Source organism: Brassica napus, chromosome C4 (genome assembly GCF_020379485.1).
Source record: "Brassica napus cultivar Da-Ae chromosome C4, Da-Ae, whole genome shotgun sequence".
Lineage (NCBI taxonomy): Eukaryota > Viridiplantae > Streptophyta > Magnoliopsida > Brassicales > Brassicaceae > Brassica > Brassica napus.
The window spans coordinates 31,391,284-31,407,981 of NC_063447.1; the positions used below are offsets into that span (position 1 = coordinate 31,391,284).

At 31.2% G+C, this 16,698-nt stretch overlaps 1 long non-coding RNA gene across 2 annotated transcripts; it reads left to right on the forward strand.

The window, feature by feature from the left end:
• Window positions 1–12,396: 12,396 nt before the first annotated feature.
• On the forward strand, window positions 12,397–14,213 carry LOC111211409. 2 transcript variants are annotated; one of them, XR_002662458.2, is made up of 4 exons: window positions 12,397–13,226; window positions 13,297–13,395; window positions 13,609–13,746; window positions 13,881–14,213. It is a non-coding gene; the product is annotated as an uncharacterized LOC111211409 (long non-coding RNA). The 2 variants fall into 2 exon arrangements; XR_002662457.2 differs by having other exon boundaries at window positions 12,398–13,226; window positions 13,604–13,746.
• The last annotated feature ends 2,485 nt before the right edge of the window (window positions 14,214–16,698 follow it).

The window sequence follows — 16,698 nt, forward strand, 5'->3', positions numbered from 1 at the left end:
CCGTGGGAGATTTGCATGCAGTTCATTTTTTTTTTCTTGGAAAAACAGGAGAACTGCATGCAGATCTAACCCGCTATACATTTGGTGTTGTTTGCGGGAGATGTACAAAAATTAAATTTTAAAATATATTTATCTGTTTTCATAAATACAATATTTTCATTATATTTTACTTACAAATTTAACAATATAAAAACTATCATTGACTATATATTTCTGTTTCTATTTTCGTCATATAATTTTTTATTTATTTTGATTATTATATTTGCTTAATTTGTGTTATTATGCAAAATATAGTAACATAATTTAAATATGTATAATAGTGGAATATATATATATATTCCATTATATAAATTTTGGGTTATTCTATTTTCGTCATATAATTTTTTATTTATTTTGATCATTATATTTATTTAACATTTTCATTATATATATATATATATTCCATTAAACTTTAATGTTTCATATTTTGATTTTAAAATTACAGTAACATGGTATTAGGGCAAGATTTATTGTTGTCTATGTATTATATTTCTATATAATGTGATTTGATATATTTTATTATAATTTTTATTATTTAAACATATAATTTATTTTTTGAACTATTTTTATCATTCAAAACGATATTAATTGTTTGATTTGCCTGCACGATCCGCATCTCTCATGCATGATTCGTTTGATCTACATCTCTCTTGCATGATCCGCTTGATCTGTACTTGTTTCGCTTGATCTGCATGATCTGTTTGATCTTGAGCATTTTTACCACGGAAAATAATAGTAAGCACGTGAGAAACCCAATGATTATTTGAAATAATTACAGTAACACATGTGAAACTCAATGATTATACGATGAACGAGAAAAACAAGACTGAAGATCCGCTTCTAGTGATAATTTTTTATGTGATGATAAATATACTCATTTTACTGACTGTTAGGGACACAAGATCTAGGAGAGAAAAAAAAACGCGTAGGGATTGATTAGGTTCATTGTGGATATGAGAGGTATTAATTCGTTAATAGATAACCTAAGATTATAGAAGGTGTCATATACTGACATACTATTATTTGATATGATTCCCTGAAGACTTGACCGAAACCGAAAGAAGAAAAATTAGGGCTACAATTTTGAGGTCGTGCAAATAAAAATTTCAAAATATTAATGATAAGAATAATAGAAATTTAGAAACTCTTATATTCGGGTTTATTATGGGCTTCAAACTTAAAACTAATTGCTGATTAGTGAATTGACTCTAAACTTTTATATATTACTTAATGTCCGTTAGAATTTCCGATGTGGGATATAATATCCCTAATACTCTTCCTCGAGATGACGGCTTTTATCGGCCAGAATTCTCAGAGCTTTAAGACAGTTATATTCGGTCGAGGGAGTCAATTACGACCTTTTATACCCGGTCGGATAGGGTCATATTAATTAGGGGTTTAGGGTATTTAGGATCTGAATTCTGATACCATGTTAGATTCAGGTTTATTATGGGCTTCCAACTTAAAACCAATTGGTGATTAGTGGATTGACCCCTATACCTTTACATGTTCCTTAATTAGAATTTCCGATGTGAGATTTAATATCATTTTGACGTGTATCATTGATTATTATATTTATTTAATATTTTCATTATATATATATATATATATATTCCATTAAACTTTAATGTTTCATATTTGATCTTAAAATTACGGTAACATGGTATTAGGGCAAGATTTATTGTTGTTTATGTATTATATATCTATATAATGTGTTTGGATATATTTTACTGTAATTTTTATTATTTAAACATATAATTTATTTTTTGAACTATTTTTATCATTCAAAACGATATTAATTGTTTGATTTGTCTGCAGGATCTGCATCTCTTATGCATGATCCGTTTGATATGCATCTCTCCTGTATGATCCGCTTGATCTGTACTTGTTTCGCTTGATCTGCATGATCTACTTGAGTTTCATCGCTTGAACCGTCTTTACCACGGAAAATAATAGTAACCACGTGAGAAACCCAATGATTATTTGAAATAATTACAGTAACGCGTGTGAAACTCAATGATTATACGTTGAACGAGAAAAACAAAATTGAAGATCCGCTTCTAGTTATAATTTTTTGTGTGATGATAAATATACTCATTTTACTGACTGTTAGGGACACAAGATCTAGGAGAGAGAGAAAAACGCGTAGGGATTTATTAGGTTCATTGTGGATATGAGAGGTATTAATTCGTTAGTAGATAATCTATAGAAGTGTCATATACTGACATACTGTTATTTGATGTGATTCCCTGAAGACTTGACCGAAACCGAAAGAAGAAAAATTAGGGCTACAATTTTGTGGTCGTGCAAATAAAATTTAAAAAAAATTAATGATAAGAATAATAGAAATTTAGAAACGGTCAGATTCAGGTTTATTATGAGCTTTCAACTTAAAACCAACTGGTGATTAGTGAATTAACTTTAAACATTTATATATTACTTAATGTCTCTTAGAATTCCCGATGTAGGATATAATATCTCTAATACCCCTCCTCGAGATGATGACTCTTATCAGCTAGAAATCTCAGAATTTTAATACAGTTATACTCGGTCGAGCGAGATAATTACGACCTTTTATACCCGGTCGGATAGGGTTATATTAATTAGGGGTTTAGGGTATTAAGGATCTGGGCTATGATACCATGTTAGATTCAGATTTATTATGGGCTTCCAACTTAAAACCAATTGGTGATTAGTGGATTGACTGACTCTACACCTTTATATATTACTTAATGTCTATTAGAATTTCCGATCTGGCATATATATAATATCTCTAATAGAAACTATCGGTAAGAGACTAATACGATTAACATTAATAGCCAAATAACATATTGAATTTCGATCAAATGAGATATTACTTTGGCAAAATAGTCAAACAAAAAATACTTAAATCTTTTTTTATTTTGAAAGCCATCGTATTTTGTTTTGCACTTTTATAAAAAAACGCGTAACAGAAAAAAAATGTCCCGATAACAATACCACATAAATTTATTAATATAATAATCACACGTACAACAGAGGAGATTCTAAGTCACACTTTTATTTACTACTAGAGACTTTATCCGGGCTACGCCCGGGATTATTTAAATATCATCATTGTATTTAATATATATATTACACATATACTACATCTATGTTATAAGAATATAAATAGTAAATTGAATTAGATATGTGTAAAACTTACAATATATTATTTTTACTATTTAAAATATGTATGGGATGATGGTCAAATTTGAAATGAATAAAGACTTTGTTAAACCTTAGTTATTATCCAAAAAAAAAATTTCTTACATATGTAGGTTATTATAAAAATATATTGTTAATCTCAGTTGATTTATATATTTTTTACTTTAAATCACTAAGCTTATAAAAATATGTAGGTTATTATAAAAATATATTGTTAATCTCAGTTGATTTATATATTTTTTACTTTAAATCACTAAACTTACAGGTTTTACTTACAATTTAGCTAAATTTACAGGATTATAAAATATTTATGATTTTTAGAATCTATATGAGTTGATACACTTACTATGATGTCTTCAGGACTTATGCCCGTTGTAGAACAACTTTCAAAAGTTGACATCAACATTTGGTTAATGCTAACTTAAAGTGTTTATAAACTTAAAAAGATCAGTATTTAAAAAGTAATAATTGTAAAACTGATTATATAAATTATTTTCACACATATCTTAGATTTTTAATGTATCACTTAGCTAGTATAGTTTCTGAAATATTCTAGTTTGTTTAACGTGAAAATATTTTTTTGTCTAAAAATCAGTAATAAAACTAAAATTTATAGAATTTTTATTTTAGTTATATATACTTCATCTATTTCTTGAAAAAATGTCATTTTAACATTTTTCTTGTTAAACAAATAATATCACTTTAAAATTTCAATGCAAAAGTTATACTTACTTTGAGCTTAATATTAATTTCAAAATCCATTAATGCTAAAAATAATTTTATTTATCTCAAATAGCATTGGTCAAATAGGTGTAATTAATAAAATAATAAATGAATTCAATTTTTTTCTAAATCTGTGTGAACAATGTTAAGTTGATACTTTCTAAAAAAAATTTAGAAATGGAGGGAATAGTTTCTAACTTACTTTATATTTGAAGAATATTCAAACTTTTATTTTACATAGATATATGTTGTGATGGATAATATTTTTAAACCAAAGTGCATAAGTAAATTATTATTTAGTTCTTAACAATAACATCAACAAATGATATAAGTAAAGTATGAATAGTTATATAATTTTAATTATATATGATGTTTTAATCTATGCACAAAAATTTAAAAAGAATTATTTTTTAAGATTTAGAAAATAAAGCACATTAACTATTTACCAAATCACAACTCAACCAATAGAAAATAAACTATGGAATAAAAATTCACATAGCATTAAAAGATATAAATTTATATTGAAAATTAAAAACTTAAACCAGGCAGCTATGTTTCTTGTTTGACTATCAAGTTTTTGTTTTACCGAGAAGTATGTGTTTTTGGGTCTTCTATGAAGAAGATAGTTTCCGTTTAAGGAAATTATTCTCTTTTATCAGTTTCATTAGCTTCTGCTTCAATGTCTCGACCTGTCGATATGAAGTTGTATCCCTCTGCTTTTCGGCTACTGTTGTTCTGCTTATAACCACTGCAAAGAATATAAAGGGACCTTCCATTAGGTTTGCAATAAAAAAAAAATCTCCATAGATTCACAAACATATCAAAAGCACAACATGAAAGCTAGTAGTCTACGTCATCTGCATCGTTAAGCCGTTCTTGATCATGAACAGCTCCAAAGACATCAAATTCCCTCTCTAGATCAAGCATCTCCTCGAAATATCTCTTGTTCATCTCTGCCATCTTCTTCTCCCTCTCCTCCATAAACGTTTTCATCTCTTTCTCTTGAAACTTTAAGAAGCTAGAGAACTCCTAAGCCCTGAAGAAGAACAAATCAGAAGAATTTAGTTTTCACCAGTAGCGCATGATTTATGTAAGTATGTATACGTACCTCTTGCTTTTATCAACAACTTTAGCATGCTCCTGCTATTGGAGCCTCTGGAAATTATGTTCCTTTGCGTCTCTTTTAACATGCATCTGTCTGTTTTAAGCTTTGGAAAAACTGTCATGTAATCCATCTTCAAACCATCAAGGGTTTTTTAAAAAAAAATTTAAAAAAGTTTACCAGTAGGAATACAATACATAGTGTGTACTTTCGAGATTAAAACACCTCTTCTCTGTTCTGCGCATGCTGCATCTTCATGCTGTGTCTCAAAATTCCCAGAGATTCCTCAAGCTCCTTGGCGTGCTTGTTCTGTTTTGTTTGCTTGTTCTTAAACCAGTATAGCTGCCGATTATCCTCAGTGATTTGACTCAGCTCCCTCACTTCCTGGTACAATCTCATCCCGTACTTCAGCCTTGTTTTGCCTAACAAATCATAAAAAATACATGAACAACATTAACACGGACAAACAAAACTCTAAATGAAAACTCTAAGGGAGATAACCTTCGTAGTGTTGCAAGGAATCTATATCTTGCTTGGTTGCGACGGGCCATGTAGTTGGCTAATCAGGTGAAGAACATATAAGCGTGAAGAAGGTATATATATAGGGTGCTGCGGTGAGGGAAACGCAACAGTTCCACATCTTTCGATTGATGCAGTAATAATGGATATTAAAGAGTATTAGAAGTGGGAGACAAACGTTACAAATGATTAGCAGAGGAGGTAAAATTACAGAAAACTGAAACGATGACGAAGAAGTTCAATAGTCGGAGACGATCAACAATGATCGAAGAACATTAGGTTTTGGAGCAGTCACTACAAGAAAACAGCGACATACTGAGGGAAAAAATCGGCGGTATGTCGTCGGAATAACGTTATTCCGACGACATACCGACGAAACAAGTCCTCGGAAATAACTCTTTGGAATTTCTTCTTTCCTCGGAAATCCCTCGGAATTTTCCGACGGAATTCCGAGGAAACAAATTTCCGAGGACATTCCGAGGACCACTAGTTCGTCGGAAAGCTCCTCAGAATATACCGAGGGAGAACGTCGTCGGGATATTTCTTCGGAAATTCGTCGATCGATGCGTTTTTGGACATATATCCATCGATCGATCCGTTTATAAAAAAACGTTCGGAATATTCCGAGGAACATCTCCCTCGGTATAAACGGATCGATCGATGGATATATGTCCAAAAACGCATCGATCGATCGAGTATATCAAGTGTTCCTCGGAATTTCCTCGGTATTTCATTTCCTCGGAATGTAAAAAATATTAATTTTTTTTTAAAAATAAAATTTTTGAAATTTAAATTCAAAAATAAAAAATTAAAATTAAAATTGAAATCATATTAATTTATATTCAAAGTTTCACAAATAAAAATAAAACATTCCGAGTTTTTGGAAAAAAAAAACTACGGGTCTGGCACGTCTGGGAACACCTCGTTCGGGTACATCCTCTGCATCATCTCCATCATTTGCTGGTTCAGCCCTCCTCTGTGCCTCATAGTCCGCCTGTTGAGCCGCCATCTGGGTCTCCAACAAAGATATGCGATCATCCTTACCATGTTTGACCCCGTACCACCACGACCACGACGCTGTCGAGGCCGGGTCTGATCATCATGAGACCTGTAAATTAAAAAAAAAAATATTTAATAAATATAGAAATATTTTTTTTTTAATAAAAAAATCCCAAATAATAGTTTTTAATCATTCTAAAAAGATTTATAGATATTAAAAATGTTTAATAAATATATAAAAATAGTTCTAATAAACAAAAAATAGTTTTAATAAATAAAAAATTTATATAATATAAATATATATTTTTTTTAAAAAAAACAAATTCCAAATAATAGTTTTTAATCACAAAAAAAGTTTTATAGATATTAAAAATGTTTTGTAAAATCCAAAAAATCGAATTTATATACTAAAAACATTTTGTAAAATCCAAAAAATCGAATTTATATACAAAAATCGTTTTGTAAAATACAAAAATCGATTTTATATACAAAAATCAATTTTATAAATACAAAAAAAATAAAAAAATTCTAAAAAAATTCTAAATCAATTCAACAAAACAAATTATTCAACCAAATCACAATTCTAAACCTATTATACAACCAAATCACAATCCTAACCAATCACCCTAACAAAAATCTATCAAAACTACACAAAAACCTAACAAATAGAACTTAAGAGAGTGGGATAGGGTCCTTACATGATTTGTGTAAGAGAAGGGGGAGATCGCCGGAGATATCGTCGAAATTCAGGGGGAAATCGCCGGAGAGGAGAGAGGAGTTGCGCAGAGGAAGAAGAGAGAAATGGGGAAGAAGAAGCGGCTCGTGGTTATAAAACCTAGGGTCCGACGGATACTATCCGTCAGAATTCTAATTTCAATTTTCGAGAAATATTTGCCCGGTAAAATGAAAATATTCCGAGGAAATACCGAGGAACTAGTGTTTGGGGTTTCAAAACATCAATTTTTTTTGCCGTATTTCATTTCTTATACAATTGTAATACATACAATTGAGGATTCTTTGTATAGATGAGCATAAACCATGAAATAAAAAATTTCAAAACGAATTGAAAGTATTCCCTTTACCGTTCATTAAAGTGTATAAGTGTTTCTCTTATGTTGTGGGATTTCGTTCATCCAATCGGAAAAGTGTTTATTATAGGGTAAGAAACAAATTTTTGACTTCATAATGAACGTAAGACACTTAATAAGGGTTATATAGGTGTTATTCAAACCGTAAAACGTTGTTTTCGGTTTAAAAACCATATTGATCCCTCGGAATTTCCTCGGAATATTCCGAGGAAATTCTGAGGAAACCCTTTTCTTCCTCAGAATTCCGTCGGAATATTCCGAGGAAATACCGAGGAACTAGTGTTTGGGGTTTCAAAACATCATTTTTTTTATAAACGGATCGATTGATGGATATATGTTCAACAACGCATCGATCGATCAAGTATATCAAATGTTCCTCGGAATTTCCTCGGAATATTCTGAGGCTTTTCCGAGGAAACAGGGTTTGGGGTAACAAAGTGATCGATCGATCCCAAAATGGATCGGTCGATCACTAAGATGGACCAAAGCGTAACAATGTGATCGATCGATTAGATTATCCCATCGATCGATGTGGATATCCAATAGATCGAATGAACAAAATCTCGAACGTTTTTTTATAAACGGATCGATCGATGGATATATGTCCAAAAACGCATCGATCGATCACTAAGATGGACCAAAGCGTAACAATGTGATCGATCGATTAGATTATCCGATCGATCGATGTGGATATCCAATAGATCGAATGAACAAAATCTCGAACGTTTTTTTATAAACGGATCGATCGATCGATATATGTTCAAAAACACATCGATCGATCGAGTATATCAAGTGTTCCTCGGTATTCCTTTAAAAAAAAAAAAAATCAATTGTAGTCTGTTTCCAAGTCATCATCGTCGGAATTTCCTCGGAATTTGGTAAAATCCCCCAACGGCTCTCCAACGGCTATAATATTTCCTCGGAATTCATCGGTTTTTTCCGAGGAACACATTTTTCCTCGGTATTTCATAAGAATATTCCGACGGATTGATATTTCCTCGGAATTCCGTCGGTATATTCCGAGGAAATTCCGAGGAACCCAAATTTTGGGTTTCCTCGGAATATCCTCGGAAATTCCTCGGGAAATTCCGAGGATTTCATTTTCCGTCGGAATGTCCGTCAGAATACCGCTGTTTTCTTGTAGTGAGTGCTGACGTGGCAAAAAAGAACCTTTCTATTGGTTGATTTTTTTATCCTATGTGGACACCTTATTTATTGAGAATATCCAACTTCTAGTATTGTTAGATATATATATATTTGATTATTAGTTGGTGACTTAGAATTTAATAACACATAAGATAACAATCAAAAGCTTCAAATATTGGACTCTGTGGGACGTTGCTTCAAGCATCCGTTGGTTTGGTTATGAGCAGTGGTGTAGGATCTGCAAAGCAGTAGTTGCAGAAACATTTAACATCGTCTGGGAACTCTCCAAATTCGCATTTTCCGCCTTTAGCACCTTCCCTAGTTTCTCTGCATTTTTTAACGCACATAGACGGCATGGACGGAATCATACAAAGAGCTATATCTGGCATCTCAAATTCGGTGGGGTTGTATTCCCTGAGGCAAGCTTCATTGACGTTGGCCTTTATTGTTGGCATTTCTGTAATATTATCAACAAATTATCTTATCTTACATATATACAAGTTGAGATATAAAACAATGTATGATCATGCATGATGATAATGATATATGTTATATGTATATGTGTGTGTGTGTGTTTGTGTGTGTGTATCCTACTATAATCAGAAAATGTGTAAAAATATAATAGTGGTTGATCCTTTTTGTTACCAAATACGACACTATTCACTACGAAGAGAGCTATAAACGGCTAAAATGAAAACATACCTCATCGTTAACAATTGATCTAATGATATCATGTACTTCATATGTGTTAATTATTAGTGGCAATGATACACGTCAAAATGTTACAGCGATTGATACTCATCATTATCTTACCAAAGAATACTAGGAATAGAACCAAGATGGCTAAGATAGAAATATATTTCATCATTGTTTTCTGTTGCACGAACACCTTTGTAATGTTGTTAATGAACATTTTTGCATCCTTGTGGTGCTATTTATATTGATTTATTGCACACCATTTTTATTATTTGTGTGGCCATGATTTTCCTCAATAAATGTTAGAGTTGGCGGATAAAAGTTTGGTTTTCGAAGATCAAGTGTTTTAATAGAGCATTAATGTTGTACAAATTCACATGTCTTTTACAAGTAATACAAATAAAAACCTCAACAACCACTCTAATAACTAGTAGATACTATGTTTGATCAAACATCTTTTTGTCAAATAATCCCTCTTCTTCATTGTAGATGGTGTTTAAAGTTTTTACACTTACATAATTCTATATAATTGATATTGGTTACATAAGATATCATTAAACAAAATTAGTTTAACCAATAAAAATACAATATTTTGTAATTAGTCACAAAATTTAAATAACATTAAATTTTATCTAAAATAGTAAAAACATCAATTATTTTTGCAACAAAAAAATATTTTTAAGAACATTAAATAAATTGAAACAGAGGGAGTACACAGTTAAAGAACGTTACCAATTACATATGCTGATTTTTACAGATTGTAGTAGTGACTACTGATCAATGTCTATGGGTTTATTCCGCAGTCCGCAGTTAACTCTCCCTACTATCTGGTTAAGGCTGGGTTTTATGTGACTATGTCCTCGATGCATATATATATAGTAACTTGAATTGATTCATGTCCACATCTCAACCACCACTTACCGTATCTTATACGATTAGTTTCTCTGGTTGTTAAGGCATCTCCAACCCAGTTGCATAATTTACTGTAAAATGAAGTGGAAAATGCTATTATGAACAAATAAAAAATCATTATTCTATAAATGGAGTAATATTTTTTTTTTGTTCATGACTGCATTTTTCATTTTATTTTGCAGTAAATTATGCAGTTGGGATGAAGATGCTCTTAGAGGTTATGGTTAGAATATTTATCTCTTATGAATTTCACCTTGGTTCACAATAAATAAATGAATCTCACCTTGATAGAAAAAGAGAAGTTTCTTTTTGTAATCGTTGTTCAGATCTCAAATATATCATCATATAATTTATATTTCTATTATATATGATGATTGATAGACGATTCTGCATATCCGACATTTTTCAAGGAAATTTTTTTTCCCGCATCATACGACACGGTTCTATGCTTGTAGCATTTTGAAACTTACGTTACACTTTCATCGAATAATCTCTAAAAAATTGTATTTTTTGACAAATCGAATCTGGACATAGTCTATAAACCTTTCAACTTTGATCGCTAGGTCACGATGCTTCCCCAAAGATATATCTAGTGTATTGGAAATTTATATTGGCTGTTTCGAAAATGAAATCTAGTGTGTTGGAAATTTATATTGGCTGTTTCGAAAATGAAAACTGATGAGTAGTTATACTGTGTCAAGTTTAGTTACTTTACATAGCGACTAAAATAGGATTTTTTTCAAGAGAGTGAAATGTAGGCCTATGAATATGCTAGAACTCATCTTGGGTACACACGCTAAAATGAACTCGATCGTTCTAGATTATTAAATATTTCAACTCTCCATTTTACAGTTGCTATTTGACAAAAAAAAATGTGTTAGTTAATGACAGGTCTGCTAAAACAATTATGCGTATTACTACTTCAGAAAATGGATAGACATATACACCCCATGTCTTCCAAAATAAAAACTCAATTACACATCCAAATACACACAAAATTTTAAAGTTACTTTAGGGAAACATAACAACTTATCTAGAAAATGAACTAAATCACCAATAGAAAGACATTATAACCTATATAGGCACCCGCTAATATATACATACATCTAACCTAGACTGCTTTCATTTTTTGCATGCAAATATGCAATGGACCTCTATGAGACGATGAACTAACAAAACCGACAAAACGATAAGATGAACTTGATGAACAAACTTTAAAGGTTTAAAAGGTATAAATAATCTGGAAATTGCAATTTGAGGAATGATATTATATTTTTTTAGAACACGAGGAATATAAAGATATCACATGCAATCAAGATATCAAATCCTTAACATACTATACAATCACCATAACACATGGGTTTGGCCGTGATTTAAGTTCTGCTAATTACATCCTCAATGGGTTGTGCCTAAGCCTTTGTTTGTCAACTAAAGATCAACATTATTTAAGATAAACTTTGACTGCTTAAACATATACAAATACTACTAAACACACGGAAAACAGGTGAATAAAACACACCCTCGAAAACAAAGCTGACAATATCTAATCTATCAAAACAACAAGAGTACAAAAAGAAAATAACCCTGGGTTTTCCTCAATAGTTACAAGTGAATGCCACTGAATCAAAATCTATTAAATTATCAAACCACCTCAATATAATACTTAAACCAATCGTAATTTCATCACCACGTTGCGTCACCACTCCTTGCAGAAGCTCTAGCCATTAGAGACGCCCTACTACACGCCCTCTCACTCGGCTTCACCTCGATCTGGCTTCGATCAGATGCTCAAGCGCTCATCACGGCGATCAACACGAAGCGAAGACCGACAACAAAACTCTACGGGGTGTTGTCGGACATCGATTCGCTTTCCTCTCTGTTTTCTGTTTGTCGTTTTTCATTCTGCCCTAGGGCCTCTAACGGGCTAGCTGACTCTTTAGCTAAAGCCCACCTTTGTATTGCCCCCTTGGGCCAACTCGTTTAAGCTTCTAAATTTATCTGTTGCGCAAAAAAAAAAAAAAAAAAGAAAAAAAAAACAATCTGTAATTTCAATTACATTAACCTGATCTTATTTTATTAGATAGATGAAAAACTAACCTTGGCGACTAAGGGGAGAGAGGCGAGTGATGACGACGGGGACGATGAAGAAGGTGTTAAATCTTGCTAAAGGCGTCGTTATGTTCATCATCTGCGGTGGAGAGCTTAATCCCCCTGAAGCTTCTAGATCTCACCGGAGCTATTCCCGATGTTACCCAGCCTTTCCATTAATTCTTTGATAAGGAAGCAACAAAACAACTTGTGGGACGATTTGAAACTTTCCCATTGCAGAGAACGCTCTCACTTGCGTCTGCTAAGTCTTCTTCTTCGACTTCACTTACATCTCAAATCCTCTCATGGCCAAGGTTGTGTTTTGACTCTTTCCTCTTGCGGACTACACAATTATTCCATTTTCTATTCAAAGTTTTGTTCTTTATGCCTAAATGTTTAGACTTTGTTTCATTCTTTTCGTTTAAAACTCATGGAGACTGTTTTTACAAAAAAAAAAAACTCATGGAGACTGTTGAGACTGTTGATTACCTGTTATTGGACATGGTAGCAGTGGCATCAAGGTGGACCTTTGAGCTGAACCTTCAACTATTAGCAATAGTAAGCAAGCCTCTACTACAAGTCTACAACTCTAAATGGCGCCCCAAGAAAAAGAAAATCGAAGATAAATCTTCTTCAACCTTTTAGAGGTCTCTGGATATATTAGTTTGAAAACCATTCCTAAGCCGGAACATTCTGATACTGTCATTTAATAGACTGATACTAAAGAGGTGACTGTCTGTCCCTTTTGTTTTTGTTAAAGCTAATTAGTGTTACGTTTGACTTACCTCTGTTTGGTAGATTCCTGGTTATCATGAGATTATCACGAATCAGACGAATTTTAGCACACTGTAGAAGCAATTAGACTCGGGAGCTTATTCCGGGTTCGAAAAATTTGAGGTACTTCTTTTACTTCGACTCCTTGATGCTTAGTTCTGAACTTTCTGTGCGGGTCCCATCCTTGATGGTTTGATGCGTTTGAGTTTGCTCCTATTGCTTTTTCCTATGCTAAAGTTTCTCTTGTAGCTACATAAAGTTTTGTTACCTGGCATCTTATTGATTCTGGAAAATTAATGCTTGGTGTTGATTGTGAACATGTTATATTTAGTGCAGGGTGCAAACATAAGTCTGTTTCAAAAGTTATGCTTAACTTGAAGAACTATGGGTCTATTTAAATTCAAATTTGTCTCCCAGTTTGAGTACATATCAAACGTGTGGAGATTGGTGTTTGAATAGCTACTGTCCTTCTCGGTAAATCTAGCTTATCTCCAGTTTCTTTTATAGGGGATGTATTTTTATTTTTTAATAGAACAAACGCAGTGGAATACAATTCAGCTAACAATGTATACTATCGACAGTAGTGTCTTAACTTTTCTATTTTGTAGGCGTAGGCAACAAGAATTTGCGAAGAACCACATGACCAGCAACCAAAAGTTGCTAAAAGAAGTCGTCCACAGGAGACATCATGAACCTTCTTTAGTTGACTTCAAAAATTTCAGCTGATGCGCTCTATCCAGGAGGATATACGTCATATAACTCTAATAAGTTTTAGTGCTTGCACCAATTTGTGGATAAAATATTTAATTATTTTATTTATATAAAGCAAATAAAATAAATTAGGCGCGCAGTCAGATCCTAGTTATTTTTAAAAAGAACTGCATAACAATCACTGGCTGTACACACCTTAAAGGGTTGAATAATTCCGCTAGTGGCCAGCATTCATTATTTTAGTGCATATACATTAATTATTTTTTTGAAATTTGACTTTTTTATTATATTATTTACTGTGTATAAAATATGTTTTGTAGAATTTTAAATTTGGTTTTTGATATAATTTAAATAAATCTCATCAAAATATATTAAGTGTTAAAAAAATATAAAGATAATTTCATTGTGAATATAAATCAAATAATATAATGGTTTGTTCATACTTATATAATAAGTATAAAATTGTGCATCGTTACGTACAAAGGAACCAACCCATTCAAATTAACACAATCGGCGATGAAAGACGCCCCTCTATTTGCCTCGCTTCGAACCACCAATACGTGCCACTCAGCAATCCCAGCCAAGCTACTAATAACAACATTGATATTTGTGTTTGAATTTCTCTATGTGTGTATGTTTTAAATGTTTTGCTGTGTGGTTTTGGAAAAATAGATTAAATAGCCATTGATTTGGCTTAGTCGACAGTAAAAATTTGGACGATAAGTTGTTTTGTAATTGATTATTATCTAGAATTGAAAAAAAGAGACACTTTCAACTTTTAAAAATATAGAAAAATATGAAAACATTGGAAACATAAGTATAACTATTTATATGTTTAATTTTTTTTAAAAAAATATTGGAATCATATTTTGTTTTATGTCCTAGCTACGTATAAAATACTCATTCTGGTCATATATTTAGTCTAGAAATCGGATACTAAGTATTATACATAGATCTATCATGTGTATATAACACAAACAAAACTTTCTTATATATATTCTATGTAAGGTAGATTTCGTTAGGTAATATTATAGAAAGCTGTCCTTAGTCTACTCCTAGCTTTATTACAACTTATCACCACAATTCTATGAATTACCTTTTTATGTGTCATAATCTGTTATGCCTTTTACCTTATGTTATTCGTACGTATGAATAAACTTTCCGCTCTCTCTACAGTTTTTTACTCTACGTAGGATACATATTATAACTTCCATATTTCGGTTAATATATTTCCTAAATTTACATGAAATCTACACTACATCTCGAACATTATCTTTTCTCCCACATTTTTCTCTCCCATAATCTTCCTCTCATTCGTTCTCTTTTTCTTTCTTCTTCATCAATCGGAATGTTTGTGATCGTAAATGGTTTCTCTTCCATTCCTATACACAACGATTCTTATGGTAGTAAACACTTGGATCCATTACAAAGGAATTTTAACAAACACAATCATTGTGGATTTATAAGTTTTTATGTTAATAAGAAAGGTTGTTGGAGATGATCTATAGATAATGGCGTGCATGAGAGCCACGATCATCAAAATCACATTCCAATAACATCAAATTTACAAACTTTTCATTACTAAAACCTGATGAAAATCAATATTTTAGCCAAGTTTTTTCAGTTATCAATAAAAATGCATACAAAAAGTGTTGCATCTCAGCTATTTGAGAGAATTGTATTTTCTCAAAGTATAAAACTGATATTTGGATCAAATTCTGGCATGACACACATCGTTATCAAAAATTCTATAATGACCCATTCCTATTTTGTATTTATCCAATGTATTAAAAGTGAAGTACAGTTAGTATTTAACCCTAACTTTTTCCTAATAATTACAACTAGATCTCGATCCGCGCAACCGCGCAGGTTTTTGTTTTCATTTATTTTTATAAAAAATATTTTGTTTTCAATTCGAAATTGGTATATATTATAATATATATGTGTCTATTAATTTTTAAAACATAATAAGTTTACTGTATATTTTTTCATTGAGTAGATTGTTTCAAACTTTTACATGTATTTGTATCTTCTCTACATATATATTTTTGGATTATTATTTCATTATTAAAATCGTAACTATATATAAGATTAGTAAAATATTGTTTTATTGTCATATTCAAAGATATTGTAACATTTCACAAATTTAGAAAGTTTTTAAAAAATTAAACTTTTCGCTTCATAGATTTATATTCTCAAGTAAATAATTAAACATTTAGTTTTTGTTTAATTTTTAAAATAAACTATATAGTTTAAACTTTGTTTTCATTGGTTTAAGGTAGTAAAGATTAATCATTGTTAGATAATATGATTTTTGTTATTTAAAAAAAAATCTTTATAATTTTAAAAGTTAACATAGACAAATATTTAAATATTTAGCATATAGATGTATAGTATTACAACATTAAATTATACTCCCTCTGTTTCATATTAAGTGTCGTTTTGGATCTGTGCACACGGATTAAGAAAACAATTAATTTTTTATATTTCCTATATAAAAACATAATTATCAATACACCTAACCATATTTCAACCAATAGAAAAATAAATTACAGAATAAAACTAATAAATTTTGCATTGAAAATCGAAAACGACACTTATTTTGTAACGAAAAAAATTCTCTACAACGACACTTATTCAGAAACGGAGGGAGTATCTATTTAATTTATACTATCTATAAATCTAATGGATCATCTATTGTTTAAATTCAATTAT